The following is an 18,161-nucleotide window of genomic DNA, read 5'->3' as shown; positions in this document are numbered from 1 at the left end:
AAACCCCTTAAGCTTAAGCATTCTAGCACCTTTATCTATCTTACTTTACCGTTTTAGATTGATTTCGTATTATTTCCATTTTCAGGCATTTATCCCGAAAATAAGCTAACTCACTCAAATGAGAGTTTAATTGAAGCAATTCTGGGATTAAACAAAGAAATGAGCAAAGTGGAGAAAGAAGGAAGCAAATGAAGCCAAAGGTGGGAAGCAGCAAAGTTCGATCGATCCAAGTTCAAGGTTTGATCGATCGAACAATGATCGATTTCAGCACTTTAAGATAGATCCAAGCCTTGGCCCAAAAGCATAAAGTCCAAAAGTTCGATCGATCCAACATCACCCTTTGATCGATCGAACACTTTTGTCCTTATTCAAATGATTGATCCTATCCACAGCTGTACCACCCACTAACCACTTTTGTCCTTTTTCCATAAATATCTTGGATTTGTCTTTTCCTAAAAAGCTCAGCCAGTTGGATCGATCCAGCCTAAGTTCGATAGATCTCAGCCAGTTCGATCGATCCAAGTCCAAGGTTCGATCGATCGAACTTCCTCCAGTGCGAAAAAGTTAAATTTCCATCTCATTGAAAGTTGTCCTTTATCCAATCATTAGGGAATATTGTGTGCATGACCCCAGCTCATTTTGGGTGTCATTTTGACCTACCTATATAAGGATAAGGATTGCTTGTTACAAAGGGAGCCAATATCATTTTCATATCATCTCTTGGAGAGCAAGCTTAGAGGAGGAGGAGGCTAGAGACACCATTGGAGTTCTTCATCAATAAGGAGCAGATTTTAACCATGGAGTTAGCCATTGAGAGTTGGAGCAACATCACCATGAGTGGCTAGACATCCTCTTGGGGTTAGAGTTAGCCCCAAGCATGTTTTCTATATCTTAATCTTGTGTATTATTGAGGGATTAGTGTTGTAATTGATGTTTTGATACTTTGATATATATTGATCTTGCTTATTCAATAATTTATGTGGTTTAATGCTTCCAATTGATCATTTCATTCTATCCATATATCTATGTATGCTAGAATAGATGTTCATGTGCTTGTCTCTTATTTAGTGTTATTGATGCATGTCTATGTGTATTGATACTATAGATTTAGAGATTGTCAAAACATAGTGCTTAAATGAATGCTCTTGTGATTCTCTTGATGGTTCATACTTATTCCTTGATGGATTGTGCCTCTCCCCTAGTTTATTTTCATGCTTGTAGTGTAGATGTAGTGTAGTTGTAGTGTAGTGTTAAATGGGTGGACAATTTATGCTTGTTGTTTGATGATCCAAGCTTTTGAATGCAAGTAGCATATGTCTCAAACATTGTGTTGTATTTGGATTGTGAACTTAATGAAATGATTAATGACTTGTTTTGATCTATTGTGCCTTTCACATGTTATTTAGACAATATATGCTTCATTGCTTAGATATATTGTGCCTTGCACATGATGTTTAGACAATACATGTTTAACTAAACATCCTTGCTTGTTGAATCAACCAAACACACACACACCAATATTGAAACACACCATTTGCCCTCATTAGTCACTTGTCAGTGGTATAGAAGTGCATTGCTTGGTGGTGACCTCTAAACCCCAAGATCTTTTTCTCTCTTACTTATTCTTAATGGCATTCTTTTGTTATCACTTAGTTGATTTTAGTTGTTATCTAATCAACCAACCAACCAATTGTTTGATCACTCGACCTACTAGCCCTAATAACGATTCCACGACATTGCTCGATCCTCACAATCCCTTGGGACGATCCCTACTCGCCGTAACTATATTTAGAGTGAAAGGTAGTAGTGGCTTCTATAAATGTAAAATTCTTGGCCCTCGCCTTAAAATCCGCACACTCTTAAGCTTATGGTAGGACGACGACCATAGTTTTTGGCGCCGTTGCCGGGGATTTGATTGATTTGATTAGGCAACGTCAGATTTGCGGAATCAATTAGGATTAGTACTCTTTTGATCGTGTCTTTACTTTATTTTTATTTTTCTTTTGGGTTACTTATTGTGTTGTTCTTATTTGACAAGGTGCATTGTTGGAGAGGAAGCAAGCAAAGGAGCATCCAAGCAAGCAAAGAAAAAAAAAAATTCTAAAAATTTGCTAAGCTAAGTTTTAAATTTGGAGTTGAAGTGTTAAAGGACATTTGTGAGACTTTTTTTACTCAATCCCTTAGTTAAATCGTCAGCCCGCGTGGAGGCTTATTTTTAATTGTTCTTGCATCATTGTTGTTAAAGAATGGGAGTATGAATTAAGTGTTTGTGGAAGAAGTCTAATTGCATTGTTGTGAAGGCATAGTGTTTGTCATTCTTTGTGTTTGTTGTGTTTTGCATTGTGCATGCATGGATGTCATTCATTGAGACCAACTCTTGTCCCTCTTGATTTGCATCTTAAATCTATCGTTAGAAATCCTAGGGGAAGAGGAAGTTCAAATAGAGCCAATCTATCAATGGATGACCATAATGATAATCATGTTGAGGACCTTGGTCACATAGACCAACAAGGTATCCTTTATCCCAATGTGCACAATGAGAACATACAAATACCATTAGGCATGCCAAGGCCATTCACTCATTAACCACCACAACAACAAGGCCAAGTTCTATACGGAATGCCAAGGCCAATGTATACTCCACAACCTCCCATAATCAATCAAGGAATTCAAAACCAAAGTGTTCACACTACAAGAAATGTGGGCTTCTACGACATGGTATTTACGAGGCTTCTTTATTTTGCCTCATGATTACTACCATTTACGGAGTTTATGAAAGAACCCTCGTAATTGTTACATTATAGGACATGCTTTCACGAGGATTTAGTGGAATCCTCGTAGAAAAATATTTTTACGGCGTATTAAAGAGCTCGTGAATATTTAGATATATTTACGGCCTATTTGTATATCTTTAACGGGATAAAAGTTCCCCGTAGATCAATTTCACATTTAAGGCATTTTTTTTACCCTGTAAATAAGCAACTATTAATAAAATCACTTAACATATATATATAAAATGAACTTAAGTTCTTTTACGGTGGATTAAAGAGCTCGTGAATAAATTTCACATTTAAGGCATTTTTTTTGCCCCGTAGATAAGCAATCAGATTTTTTTTTGACTTCCTCGCAAAATTTTAAATAAGCAACTATTAATAAAATCAGTTTAAAAATATATACAAGAAAATGAAAAAGTGAACTTAAGTTTTTTTTAGAGTAAATTAAAGAGCCCGTGAATAAATTTTACATTTAAGGCGTTTTTTTTGCGTCGTAAATAAGCAATAAATTTTTTTTCACTTCTCGCCAAAAATTTTTCACTTCCCACCGAAAACTTTCACTTCCCGGCTTATTTTTTATTTTTATTTGTTTATTTTTTGTTTTTTTAGTTATATCGAACAGCTATATATACCAGAGAAAAAGAAAAATAAAAAAATAAGAGATAAGAAGGGATAGCTATCCCTCTCTATCTCTTTTTATCCCTCCCTATTCCTCCACTTAAATTACCCAAACACAAACTTACACTATCCTCTCTTTTCTTTTTTCTTTTCTCTCCTGTCCCTCCAAATCAACCCTATCAAACACACCCTTGGGGATTCAGAATGTGGAAAGAGAGAGACCCGAATCTCTCATCTATCGATTTCAACCGTGTTGATGCCAGTAATTTGAGGAAAGAAAGCTTGATTTCCTAAACTCGTCTTTCTCAGATTGGGCTCCCTACGGTGTCGATCATTCCGTTACCGACCAGCGAAGAGGTTAGGGTTTTCAACTAGCGACCAAAAATTGAAGTTGAGGAGAGCCACCATGGACGACGGTACGTACCTTGTTACAGTTGCCTCTCTGTTACTTTTATCCTTTCCATCGTTCTACAGGAATTAGAATGTTATTCGAGTTTTTGTTTTCATATGAGCCTTCTCACTTTGAAAATAAATCATATTAGTTACATCCGATTCTGGTATCCAACAGGAGTGTTGCCTTTTTTTGCTCAGTTTCTCTCTCCGAAGCAAACTTATGAAATCCGATTGGTTTTTGTTTTCTTTACAGTCTCTGAGGAAGAAAAGAAGTAGCCTTGGTGGGTATTGCTGTATTTATTGGCCTGAACTAGCTTTTGTTACAAGAAGGGAGAACCAACCCCTTCATTAAGTGCCAGGTACAACATTTTTGTAATTTATTTATTTATTTATTATTATTTTTTATTAATCCAACACGTAACCAAAATATTAAAACCAAAAACAAGATCAATTGTAATTTGAAGTACCATTTACTAATTAAAACAAATAGTAAATTGTAAGTGGTTGGTGAAAGTTCTTGTCATTTCTATTTATTTATCATTGCAATAGTTTTTTTTTTTTAATGCTCCTGGTCCCTTGATTAGCTCTTTGTTTTTAAGTTGTTGTTGTGTTCCATTTTTGAAATGATTCAGCATGTGAGCATTTGTTTATTTTTATTGCAGAAGGATAATAGAGAGTGGTAATGATTAAATTACTTACCAAAATAGAATCAAATGTAGAAAGGAAGTTATAGCCCACATTAGTTCTGTTCTGAAGTTATGAATCAAAGGAAGTTATAAAATGCAAGGGCACTTTCTCCCGGCTTCACCTTTACCTACAATAGAATCAATGGTTTTAAAATACAATGCCTATTACAACATAGAGCACTTGAGGGATTTGTATAAATAAATAAATGAATAAATATATATTCAGAAATTAAAAGGGTTGTAAGATGAACCAAACTACTCAAGCTTGGCTCATAATCTTCTCAACTAGATTCACTCATGAGATAACCAGCCAAAGGTTAATCAATTTATTGAGATGAACTTGAGCTACGTTCAGTAAGCTAAAAGCACTCTATAAACTAAATGAAAAGCCATTCTGCTTGAACTTGAACCAAGGTTGTCTCCGTCAAAACTACCTTGAGACTATCTATGAGTTTGAGCTCATTAATTTTTCGAGGTGAGCTTAAGAATCCTGTGATTCACCATGACTACATTCATTTACAGCTTTCTGTACATACATTTGCATGCGTAGACTCACATACATATATGTATATGTTAAAATAAGACGTGTAACAGAAGAAAGAGGACCTCTCGTTGTGTGGGAATAAACTTCCAAGGCATTCCATCCGCCGCGTCAGCATTGAACTGCACCACAATATCCCTGTATAAATAATACCAAGAATGCATCAAAACAAGACATGTACAAGAAGAATCAACAAAATACATTACCTTAATCAAGGTCTTGTTAGATGTTTCTAAAAATGAAGGATAACCAAACTAATTATAATCTAGGATATAAATAACCAATGCATACTCCTGAAACTAGTCACCTCACTCCGATTTGCTGGTTTAAAATGAGCTTAATTTTGAGCTTTACTGTACGATTATGATGGAGTGATATGGTTGATGTATCAGATTTTGAGCAACTGCTCGAGACTGACTTCCAAAAGAGTACTCATGTCTTGTTTGTTTCAATTCACTTCTAAAAGCTCCCGATTGTACGTGAGCTAAGAAGGGATGAGAAGGTGATAACCCTCCCTTTATTTGGTAATTTCATGAGAGAAAAAGAAGGAAGAAAAGATGATGATCTATTTCCTTGATTAAGAATTTATAAGAAGAGAAAATAAAAGAAAGAAAAGAACATTTTCTTTTGTTAAAATAAAGGATAAAATAGGAACTCACTTCTTCTAGAACAAGGAATAAAATGGGTAATTACTAATTCAGTTTACTTTCCCTCCATTTCTACCAATCTTTGGAGATGGGGGAAAACAAAAATTGATAGGCCAGAGGTGTTCATTTCCTCCCATTTCTCTTGTTTTCTTTCCATAAAGAACTCCCAAAGGAGGGATTATTGTTCTAATCCCAGCTTGTATTTTTCTTCCCTCGAATCCCTCCACTTATTTCCACTTTCCCTCCTAAACAGAATTACTAAGCTCTTTCACTCATTGGAACATCAAAAGCACTTTTGTTCCACGTACTGTAAGAGAATCATTCCAAAGAATAGAGATATGCTACCTTGAAAATCAGTGATTCATAAGTGCAAAAGTTTTCATTAAACTAATCATAAACAAACCGAAATAAATAGTTTCAGTCTAGAGATTTAATTCGAATCAACGCTGGAGAATTCATGCTTTGAATAATGGAAACAATATAAAGCTGTCTTATTTAAGAAGTAAAATTTTAAAAACATACCTGGTGGTGATTGTTCCATCTTGAGCATGCCGAGAAATCTTTTCTTCAACACTCTAAAAACAATATGCTTTGGTTTTATTGCTCAGAAAAAGGTTGGGAAAAGAAATTAACTACCAAAATGACAAAACTTATAGAGATTGCCTCACCTCACGGCATTGAACAGTACCCCCATACCTAGTAGCTTGGCAGAACCTCCTATATAGAGGAACCGCTGCATAAGTGCACCCCACCATTGGGAATACCAATCCTGTTAGGTACAAAAGCATCTTCTGTGATTTCTTTTCAGTAGCTGTATGAGTAGCATATTGGTGCTGAAAATCAAGCAAATAATATGACCTCCTCAAACACCAAGTTCTTAAAGATGAATATCGACCAGGCTTATCAAGCTACCCCGTACTAAATTCACGTCTTGTAATCCCATATCTAGTACTATTAATTCCAAGAGAATTACAATTCATCCATAGAGCTTCAGTTAAGTACCTACATCAAGAACAATAGTTTCATCTACATGTACCAATTCAGGAGACAAAAAAAGGCTTTTAAATTATAACATACACATACATACATACACATGTACATATATACACATGGATAGTAAATAGAGACTCATATCATACACACAAAAAAAGCTCTTAAATTATAACATACATATACATATACACATGGGTACTAAATAGAGACACACATATTATTGAAAGCATATTGAAATGGAAATTTCTATATTGACATTTATGAATGTGCATTACCTTGATTTGTAAAGAACATGATGTAGAGTTCTGTTGAAGTAAGGCAAAAAATTGGTTTTTCTAGAAATCTTGGATAATGACATATTTGGGCGTATCAAAGCGCATACAATATCATCTAAAACAACAGGAAAATATAAGAAAACGAAAGTTTAATTGCAACGCACTCCTTTGCTTAGTTCCCGATGTAAGGAAGCAGAAAACAAATAGCGATTGAAACTTTCTAGCTTCAATCTGCTTGTACTAGGATCCTATACCTCAGCAGCCAAACAAAGATTTTGAGCAAACTGCCCAACAATATATATAATGTGGGCTATAACTGCCAGGGAGAGGTACAAGAATCCCTTGTTGTGTCTCAGATATTGTAAGGCTTCAGACTGGTATCTCCTTTTTCTATTTCCTCTTGCTTAATTAACTGATCTCCTACTATTGCGTCCAACTGTTCCTGAGTGTAAACTTTCTGGATCTCTTCTTTGAGGGTTTTAGGCCTTTGAGACGTACTGTATTGAGTGTTTCTCTTGGAACTTGCAGTGTGAATGTGAGTATTCACAAGGTTCTGAAATTCTTGACTAGAAGCCAACAACTGATAATAGGTAGCCGCTTCCAGGATTTTCCCTTCATATATCAACTTTCAACATAATGATATTATTTTCTTTTCAAATTCTTGCTTAGAAGAACTGATTCTGGACATGGGTTTAGGTATCAAATTATTGGAAACACGTATAAAGGAAATGGAAGTTTGCTATACTTTTGAATATAAAAGAATTACTGTTGCAGAAGGATAATGGAGAGTGGTAATGATTAAATTACTTACCAAAATAAAATCAAATGTAGAAAGGAAGTGAACTTGGTTAGTCACGAGTAATACTGTCTTTCCTGCCAGAGCTCCCATGACATATTCCTGACCATAACATGTTTTAATTAGCTTTTAACTTAAAAACAAATGTGGCTGTAGTATAAATTGGTGAGATGAGGATTGTAGTTACATTAAATAAACTGGTTGCGGTGTGTGCATCAACAGCGCTGAATGGATCATCCGAGAGATATATATCATTGTTGCTAAAAGAAATTAAGTTATCTTCCTGGATTTGCTTTTGGTTCCTCCTTTTCCTCTATCATTATAGCCCTTGTCTTTTAATTATGTTTGCAGTTGGCCAATGACCATGAAAAGGATTTAAAATTTTCTTTCATAGAATTATATGGACTAGAGTATTTCCTAGCTTGAATGCAAGCTTGATGTATTATTGGTCGTCAATAAGATATGGCCTATTAATATGTTAAAAGACAAGATAGGCTGAAATAATAAATGAAAGGCGAAACCACATAGAAATGCTGAAGAAAAACACAACAGCCCCTTCTATTTAAACCAAGCAGATGATCTTTAGCAAGCCAATGTTCAAAGACTAGACATTTGCAGCATGTCTTGCAACGAACACCAAGAGAATATGACACATTCAAAAAATCTGCCCTGCAATTTGAGAAGCTTTAATAACGTATAATAGGGGATTGTTGTTGAACTCCAGATTTTTGATATCTTCTACCAGGAATGATCAAACATAGCAAAGACCCCTTTCTGCCTTTTCAATACAAAATGCATATATAAACTACCTAATAAAGTTAAGTGCTAATAAGATTTATACTATATATCAATTTTTTGTTCTACAATCTGAGAGAAGAGTTATTTCATTACCAACTTACTCTTTGAAAAGAACCTTTCTTCCTTTATTCACATTATCATGAATATAGTTATATATTCTTCTTCCTAGAATTTTGACAAATTTTTTTTTATCTTTTGTGATAGGTTACTCGACAAAATAATTAAGCAAATAGTGATGGATAAAGAATGGATGCACACGACTTACAGGTTATTATATGTAGTGGATTGTACTTATAAAAGTTAATATGGTTTACACAAAAATTATGTTTAATTAAATGTTAAAGCTTTAATTTTATAGAGTTGATCCAAAGTATTATATGTAGTGGAGTGTACTTATAAAAGTACATTTTTGAAATATTTTTTTTCTGACAGGATTGATTATCACCAGTTCATTAGTAGCTGAAGAATCAGAATTTCTATGATTTCAGTCTACAACAAAGGTCAAATACTATACTTCTTTTATGATTGCACAATTTTGATGCTTTTTATACTCATACTTAGGGGGGTCACGTGCCTTTAAGTGACCAATTTTGCAGTGTATCTTGAACTTTATTACCTTATTGGTACATCGGCCTGTGTAGAGGCCATTTTTATTTCTTGTTTTAAAATGTTGAAGGCATGGGAGTATGGGATCATCGTATGTGAAGGTTTTGATTGATTGTTGTGGAGGAGAAGTTGTTGATATGTTGTTAATTCACTTGTTTTGGTAGATTATTTGTAATCACCTTGGCAATTCACAGATCACATGTCAGCCTTGTCCCTAGGAAAAAATAAAAATTCACCTCCTTCATCTCTCACGAACCCACAATGCTCAAGAAACTCAATACCTTCTTTCAATTTCCCAACTCTTTCCTGTTATTTAGAGCACAAATTAATCCGTTAGTTTGTTATGAAACAGAAAATTCCATTAATTTGGCAGAACTTCGTAAACTTAGTAAAGAGTCACTGCTTGGTGCAACAGTAAGTATTAAACAATCACTTGCCCAAAAGTCCCAGAAGCAATTGATTGTCCATCATGAATAATGAACAAGCCAGGAGCTAGATTAGCTTAAATGGATCCTCAAATTTATCAATCTAAGAGAGCAAACTATTTACAAACTCTACATCAATTATGATGGTTTGAGGAAAAAGCTAGGGATGATGGTCAGCAGTTATATACTTATTCCTTTATATGTATGGGTCAACGATTGGTGCATGGTAACGCTATGTAGGTTTGACTCTCAGAGCTATTACTGATTAAAACAAGATAATGAAGGGATTAGGCAGGTGGGGTAGTTTATCTTTACGTGTGTGTAGTTATACCTACACATATAATAGAAAAACCCATTAGATTTTCTATAAATTAAAGATTTTACTGGTATCCAGAGGCAGCACAAGAGGAAAGGGTCATTTAAACGGTGCATCTTATGTGTTGAAAATGTAGACACATGGAAGGGACATTTTTGTCAAATTTTTTATGTGCATGCTAACAGTAACTCAACGATTGAGCTTTTAGGATAAAATAAATCAATTATTGGGTCTTTTGGATGTAAAAATATTTTCCAAGGTTTTAGCATTTAAAAAAATTAAACAAATAGAAACATTTTGTGATATTTTTTCCAAAAAAGGAAACTACTTTTTATTGATAATGGTAATTATATGTGGTACACATGCATATATATGTCTATATCTATGCATTATTTTAGAATTTTAGTGACCCTCCCTGTTCTTTCCCTTGAAGGAATATTGGATTCACTATTGAATTGAGGCACAATGTTGGGGGCATATTAGAGATCCATATTAGAGATCCATCCATCCATCCCTCTATCTTCTTTTTCTTTTGCTATATTTTGGAACTCCAAAATACATTGTCAACTAAGAGTTGGCCAAATGGTCAGAAAAAAAGTTGGAGAAAATTCGCGTCTAGTACCAACCTTAGATTTCCCACCTACTGGATATTTGAACCTTTCAGAGGGCAGATTATTTCTGCATCATTTTTATCAACAAAATCTATAAAATGAGAGACTTACCTTGAAGGCTGGATTATATAGTCGGATCTTCCAAAATTTTTCCTCATTAGGATTATTTGCAACATTTCTGACATATATCAAAAGAGTTTGTGGAATGCCCTCTTCGCTTTCACATCATCATCCTAGATCCAACAAAAAAAGAGGGAGGGGGCTCATAGAAAGTAATACGTATATAAAACAAAGTTGCAAAATAATAAAGGATGTTGCACGTTTACTTTGAATCAAAAGCACCTTTCTGCTAATGATCATTGTCCTATTCTGAGTGATTTTATCCTAACACCCTCTAAAATAGGATTTTCTGTATACACATAAGCTTAAATTTATTCATAGAAATGAACACCCATTTAATTTCTAACAAGCATGCCAGATAAGCAATGAAGGTAAAATGTTCATAACAAAAGTTATAAGAAGGTTATACAGTTACAACAAAAGTAACCTCTCCCTGAGAAGTACAAGCATTATATACTGCAATGAGAAAAAGGTTCAATATTTAGAAAACTTACGACTACCTCTTTATCATTCTATATCAATTTATGCTACCATGTCACTGTAGCAACAACAAGCAGTCTATTCGTTTATATTTTCAGACTCATGATTATCTTACTACAAGCTACCATGACATGACACAAAACAAAATCATTTACCATGTGGTTGCGCTTGAGAGATCTTAAACAGTCTCTCATGAACTCTGCTTTTGTAGCAATAGAAGGCAACGTAGCAGACCAAACTGGCACCGAGTTCTACAAAATGGGAGAACACTTATAACAATTCAAGTTCTATCGGACTGCTGTAATCTTTGAATAAATAAATATGATATCAAATATCCAAACCTTTTCTTCCTGCATTATAGGTGTGGTAGATTTTAAAGATGCAGGACCTTCTGGAGGCAACCCAAGTCTCCCCCTTCTTTCAGCCTGTGAAGATAAACATACAAATCTGGGGTCATCTAAGAATTCTAGGGATACATCAAGTCACATGCATTAAAATAATGAATATAGACATGAATATAATACTGTATATGCGTATTATATTTTGAAAGTTCATTGGGACAAGCTATCAAAAGAGAGATTATAGGGCCCTAACTGTCTGTTTCAAAGCAAATTAACCTGACTTCTTGCATGTCATTAAGGACCTGCATGGACTACACTCTCTGTAAAATAGAAATATGTCTCGGATAAACATATTACAATACGTACATGCTTCATATGCTTCTAGTTGCCTGTATAACTCAAGAATATTTGATTTCCTCTCTAATTAGTTCACCCAAGACAAACTTAGCAGCAAATTTGGTTTTGATAGTCCTGCCACGTCCGCACTCATAAAAGTATATATATACTGTGAGACATAGTATGGCCAAATAAGTTCATGATAAACTCGCCATAAAGGTGCACACATATACACACAGTATATTTATATGCAAGTGAAATAAAAAGAAAAAAGAAAAAAAAAAAGACAATGCATGTATTAAGGTCGAATATCTTAGTTCCCAGCAGCTTTCAGATTCGTGGGCCAGATGTAGTTAGCTTTAATTATGGTTACAAAGCAAAGCTCAAGTGTTGATTAATGATTAAGGACAATAAGTTGTGCAATATACCTACCATTTGCGCCCCATCCACACGTAATAAACAATCTAAAGTTGAAAGCAACCCCAGCTACCTTGTCAATTAATTAGCCGTTTTGTCTATCGAACACTACAACAACTATCATTTCCACCATACATGTTTGTCCCCACAACAACAACATAACCTAGCTTAATTCTTTATTGTATAACGTCCATATGTCATCTTGTGGTTGGATAGTGAATTATATATTGTGGAAGTGAAGCAACAACAATAAAATTTCGGTCTTACTTGATAACTCAATCCAGTACTTAACGATGAATGAATTAAATGATTATGTAACAATTACTTGTGGTCTATACAACTCATTCCACCTACCTTCTTTACAAAGCAATTCACCCCACAATATATAATGTAAATATATAAACATACCCTACAAATTCAACAAATGTACTCTCATGGATGATGCCTATAATAAGAGCTCTTCCAATTTGATGCCTAAAACGCACACCTAATATGTTTTTCTCAAAATGGTTTAGAATCGGAATTGAAGTAAACCTACAAAATTGCTGTTGTAAGAGACATTGTATTGATCATTGCAACTAAATGATAAAGTACATGCGACAACTACATACATAAGACTATTAACAAAAGAAAAGGGAAATGCTAAATTATAGAGGAAGAGTTCTTGCCAATTTGATACAGAATTAGGTACGTGCTCGGGTCTAATGTTACTGAAACCCTCTGAACCACACCAGCAGTTCATATAAAAAAAAAACTCCCCCTCTTGCAATTCATCCGGAATTGCAAGGATTAATTATCATCTTTCGCAATACTTTAGCATTTCCCATAAAATACTGTATCAGCTTCTGCTCTAGATCACATCTCTGCCCAGAAATCCAGTAATTTCAATTTCTTGAAGACAAATAGACAGATGACAAGGCGCCACTTCTGGTTCAACAAATTTGAAATCCCTGGAATCATTATGTTGACACTGCTACAAACAAAATTAGAAGTTCAAATTCTATTAAATGATGAATCTGCTCCAAAATGGGTCATGCAACAATTAACTCCAACAAGAATGTTTTAGATTTGCTCATAATCATGAGATAAAGAGACTATATATTATGATATTGTAGTGTTCATGAATATAAAGAGATTATGATATTATCTGTTCTCATACATTCTTGCAAAAATCTAGTATTCAATTAAGGAAAATTATCAACTTGAAATATTTTTGGCAGATCTAAGGAAGAAATTCTTAGCAAAATGTTTGTGTTTGATTCATAAATGATAATCTTGTTATTTCCCTTTTTTATTAATATTTTGAATTTGAGACTTGTGTGATGCAGCTACTTTTTTGGATTTCGTATCGTGGATTTTGCAGCTACTTCCTTGGATTTTGTACAGTGAGGTGGTTTTTTAACAAGTGCAGACTGAAACTCAAGTGTTTGAAGGTTTATCAATTTTTCAACAGAAGTGTTAAGAAATTGATGATTTTCTTGGCAAATGGATTTACTTCCTTTTTTGGAACATTGATAAATGTTGAATTGTTTTGGTACATTGATTATGATGAATTGTAAAAATGTATGAATTGTAAAAATGTTTTAACTCTTTTGATATATTTTATGGGATATGTATGTTTTCTGAATTGAATTATAGCTGAAAGTTATGTGAATTATAGGTAGTGGATAATTAAATGATATTAATTAAAGGTGTTTTATTTATAAAAAAAATATATATATATTTTTTACGGGGAGCTTGAAATCCCGTAAATAAGTCAAAATCCTCCTAAATAACTTTTCTACGGCATACATGGTAAGTCATGAGGATGGTTTATATTAAATATGGGTACCTAAAATTTGCCGTAGAAAACTTTTCTACGGCACGGTTCAATGCCTCGTGAGATTATTTATGGGTAGTTAAAATTTGCAGTAGAAAACTTTTCTACGGCATGTTTCTGTACCTCGTGAGATTATTTACGGGTAGTTACAACTCGCCGTAGAAAACTTTTCTATGGCCCGCGTCGGAACCTCGTGAGATTATTTACGAGCAGTTACAATTCGCCGTAGAAAACTTTTCTACAGCATGCGTTGGAACCTCGTGAGATTATTTACGGGCAGTTATGATTCGTCGTAGAAACCTCGTAAGTAAGATTATTTACGGTAGTTACAATTTGCCGTAGAAAACTTTTCTACGGCATGCACGGGTGCCTCGTAAATTAATTATTAACAGGAAAATATCTATGCCGTAAATAAGTTTAATATATATAAACGAAATTATTTTCTACGGCGAATCTATTATTTTTTTACGAAATAGATTTTTTCTCGTAAAAAAATTGATTATTTACAGAACCCTCATACACGAGGGCCTAGAATGCGCCGTGAATAGGTTTCCACGGCGTTTTTGGCCCCTCGTAGAAGTCATTTTTTCTTGTAGTGTCATGTTGCACCTCAAGTAGCTAATCCACCTCTTATTTTAAGAGACCATTATGTGCCTAATGAGTATAATGCACCTATATGCATCCAATTGCCTCCATTTAGAGCACATCATTATGAAATTAAGTCATAAACCATTCAAATGCTTCCTAACTATCATGGACTTCCAAGTGAAGAACCTTACAAGCATTTGGATGAGTTTCTTGAAGTATGTTCCACCGTAAAATATACGAACATGTCGGAAGAGGTTTTAAGACTCAAACTTTTTCCATTCACCTTAAAAGACAAGGCAAAATATTGGTTTAATAATCTTAGGCCTTTTTCAATCACTTCTTGGGCAGAAATGCAACAAGAGTTCTTGAAGAAGTACTATCCGATTTCTAAGACCAATGCCACAAGAACCTCAATTCAAGAATTTTCACATAGGGATGGAGAAACGTTTCATGAGGCATGGAAACGCTTCAATGAATTACTTAGGAAGTGTCCACATCATGACATGCCCAAATGGCAATTAGTTCAATATTTCTTTGAGAGCTTATCGAACAACTATAAGGGCATGGTTGATGCTTCCATGGGTGGCTCATACATTGACAGACATGAGGATGACGTGTGGCGTCTCTATGAGAGCATGAGTGAAAATTCTTTACATAGAACATTATCATCCAAGAATGGTAGAAATTCACAAGGTAGGAAGAGTGTTGGCTTATATCAAGTCGACCATTCAAATGAAATAGCCGCCGAAATGAAGTCTTTATCTCAAAGGTTTGATCAATTTTTGATTAACCAAAACTCGGCAAACCAAGTATTTTCCTTCCCTAACCATTCTCATCGTGCATCAAATGAAATATGTATGACTTGTTCTAGTGTTCTTCATTCTACTTCTCATTGTCCTTATGGACAAGTGCAAAATGACCCTAATGAACAATTCAATGCAGCTTTTGTGAACCAAGGGAACAATTCTTATGGTACTCACTATAATCCAAGTTGGAGGTATCATCCGAATTTCTCTTTGAAAAGCCAAGGAGAGGAATCAAACCCTTCCCAAGGCGGTTTTCAAGAGAAGTACATTCCACCTCCACCTCAAAACCAAGGATCCCAAGGTTATAGACCTTATCAATCACAAGGGAATCAATTTGCTAATTCTCATTTTCCCAACCAATCTTATTCCCAAGGAAATACTAGAAGTCCCACCTTTAAAGAAAAAGTTTTAAATGCTTTGGGCACTTTAGAGGCTAACACACAATTGTTTCATTCTCACTCTCAATCTATTGCGAAGCTAGAAACCCAAGTAGGGCAGATAGCAAGCACTCTCAATGCAAGAAAGTAAGGAAAGATGCCTATAAATGCCCCACCTAAGCAACAATGTGTTGTGGAAACCGATTCTTCATCGGAAGGCCACACCATTGAACATGTTAATTGCGGTGACTACCTTGCGGAGTGGTAGGGTTGTGGACAATCAAGTTGAAATGTCCAATGAAGAGAGTGAACCGGTGCAACCTCAAGTTGTCACCCATCCTGTTTCACATCCCATTCTTCCTTCATTGCATATACACGACTTTGTAAATGAGAAAGTTTTGAAAAATGTGTTTGAAAAAGAAATTTTGAAAAATGATGTTGAAAAGGTTTTATTAAAAAATGATTTGAAAACTTCTTGTGTTGAAGAGAGTTCAAAAGAAAATTTTGAAAAAGTGTTTGAACCAAAAGTTCCATTTCTGAATGCCTTAAAAGGATCCATTTCAAAAGACAAGTAAAAGGCAAAAACCAATGAAATTATGGAAATATTTAGGCAAGTGAAAGTTAATCTTCCACTATTGGATGCAATCAAGCAAATTCCGGCTTATGTTAAATTCTTGAAAGACTTGTGCACCCAAAAGCGGAAGAACAAGAGCCAAGCACCAAGAAAAGTGGTTTTGACCGAGCAAGTAAGCTCAATTTTGCAACATAACACTTTTCCAAAGTTTAAGGACCCTGGTTCGCCCACTACATCATGCATTATTGGTGATCATATCATTAATCGGACGCTTCTTGACTTAGGAGCAAGTGTTAACCTTCTTCCATACTCGATTTATGTTAAATTGGGCCTAGGTGAATTGAAACTGACGTCGTTAGTTTTGCAACTTGCCGACTGATCCATTAAGAAGCCTAGGGGTATAATTGAGGATGTTTTGATTAAGATTGATAAATTCTTCTTCCCCATTGATTTTGTTGTCATAGACACGAAACCGGTCCCCAATCCTAAGAGCCAAATTCCCGTTACCCTTGGCCTTCCTTTCTTGGCAACCGCTAATGCCAACATCAATTGTAGGACGGGGATACTGAAGATCTCATTTGGCCACATGAAGGTGAAGTTGAATATCTTTAATCCCACACCCAATTCATTTGACAAATATGAAGGAGAGGTTAATGTTGTAGATAAATGTCATGATCTTCAATGTCAAGGAAATAAGTTTTTGTGTAAGACCAAAACTTCCAAAGGATCATCTTCAACCTTGCATTCTCAAAGTCTTGTTTCAAATTCTTGCTTTGAAAGGGCATGGAAGCCCAAAGGTTGTGATTGCATAAACAAGGGACCAAAGGTTTCTTTTGAGATTAATCTAACAAGTTCTCCAAAGAACCATTTATTGGGTGGAGTTTAAAGCATCTATCACCCCAATAAGGAGGGGATGCATTATAAGATCTTTGATCCGGGCTAAAAGAGCCCAATGTCTTGCTAGAGACGTTAAAGACTAGCAAAATCATTTCGTAGGGTGTCAAAACCCTATTCCTCCCCAATTTTTATCTTTCATTTTATTTCTTGCGAAGTCTAGATACTTGTTTTTGGTTCATATGCATTGAAAGGAACTTTGGTGAGGATTGCATAAGCTTTCCTGTCATTATTGAGCATTCTGCATAGTTCGATCGATCTCAAACTTGAGTTTGATCGATCGAACTCCATTCTGCATCCAACACTTAGAAAATTTTTCGACTTGCAGAAACCTGCATCCAAATTATCTCTCTGTCCCATCGTTCGAACTAACTCTTAGATCGATCAAGAGACCTTTGATCGATCCAATTTTAAAGTTCGATCGATCTCATGATTCAACACTTAGAAAAATTTTGAGCCTACATCAACCTGCATATTTCACCTCTCTGTCTAATCGATCGAAACATTCTAAGATTGATCTGAAAGTTCTTTGATCGATCCAACTTTCAAGTTCGATCGATCTTCAAGTTCCAACACTTAGCCAATTTTCTGAGCCAAAAACCTGCATATTTTTGCTCTCTGTCTGATCGATTGAACTCTTGTTTCGATCGATCTCAGTTCTTCATTTTATTATTTTGACTTTGTTTTGACTTTTCAAATTTTCAAAAATCCAAAATATTTTCATTTTTATTTTATTCTATTTTATTTTCATTATATTTCATTTTATTTTATTTTTCAAAAAGTTTTAAAAATTTAAAAATATTTTAATTAGTTTTTAATTATTATCGTTTATTCAATTATATATATATAAAATTTTATTTTACTTTATTTTTTAAATTTTAATTTTGCAATTTTCAAAATAATTTCAAAAATCCAAAAATACTTTGAAGA

General features: G+C 34.6%; 2 long non-coding RNA genes and 1 pseudogene across 2 annotated transcripts; 1 reads left to right on the top strand and 2 right to left on the bottom strand.

Annotated features, from left to right (window-relative positions):
- Positions 1-3,520: 3,520 nt before the first annotated feature.
- LOC132274220 (uncharacterized) lies at positions 3,521-13,827 on the top strand. Its single transcript, XR_009470359.1, has 5 exons — positions 3,521-3,808; positions 4,039-4,144; positions 8,726-8,788; positions 8,954-9,021; positions 13,502-13,827. It is a non-coding gene; the product is annotated as an uncharacterized LOC132274220 (long non-coding RNA).
- LOC132274221 (uncharacterized) lies at positions 4,560-6,236 on the bottom strand. Its single transcript, XR_009470360.1, has 3 exons — positions 6,182-6,236; positions 5,078-5,150; positions 4,560-4,599 (listed from the first exon to the last, which is right to left on the bottom strand). It is a non-coding gene; the product is annotated as an uncharacterized LOC132274221 (long non-coding RNA).
- Positions 13,828-14,986: 1,159 nt separating the features above from the next.
- Positions 14,987-15,085, bottom strand: LOC132275586 (small nucleolar RNA R71; annotated as a pseudogene).
- Between the last annotated feature and the right edge of the window lie 3,076 nt (positions 15,086-18,161).

The sequence above is a fragment of the Cornus florida genome, unplaced genomic scaffold (genome assembly GCF_030987335.1).
Source record: "Cornus florida cultivar Cherokee Brave unplaced genomic scaffold, ASM3098733v1 CherokeeBrave_3.0.0_Hap2_Chr09, whole genome shotgun sequence".
NCBI classification, from domain to species: domain Eukaryota; kingdom Viridiplantae; phylum Streptophyta; class Magnoliopsida; order Cornales; family Cornaceae; genus Cornus; species Cornus florida.
Note: the sequence above shows the minus strand (reverse complement) of the source record. Positions and strands in the feature narration are given on the sequence as shown.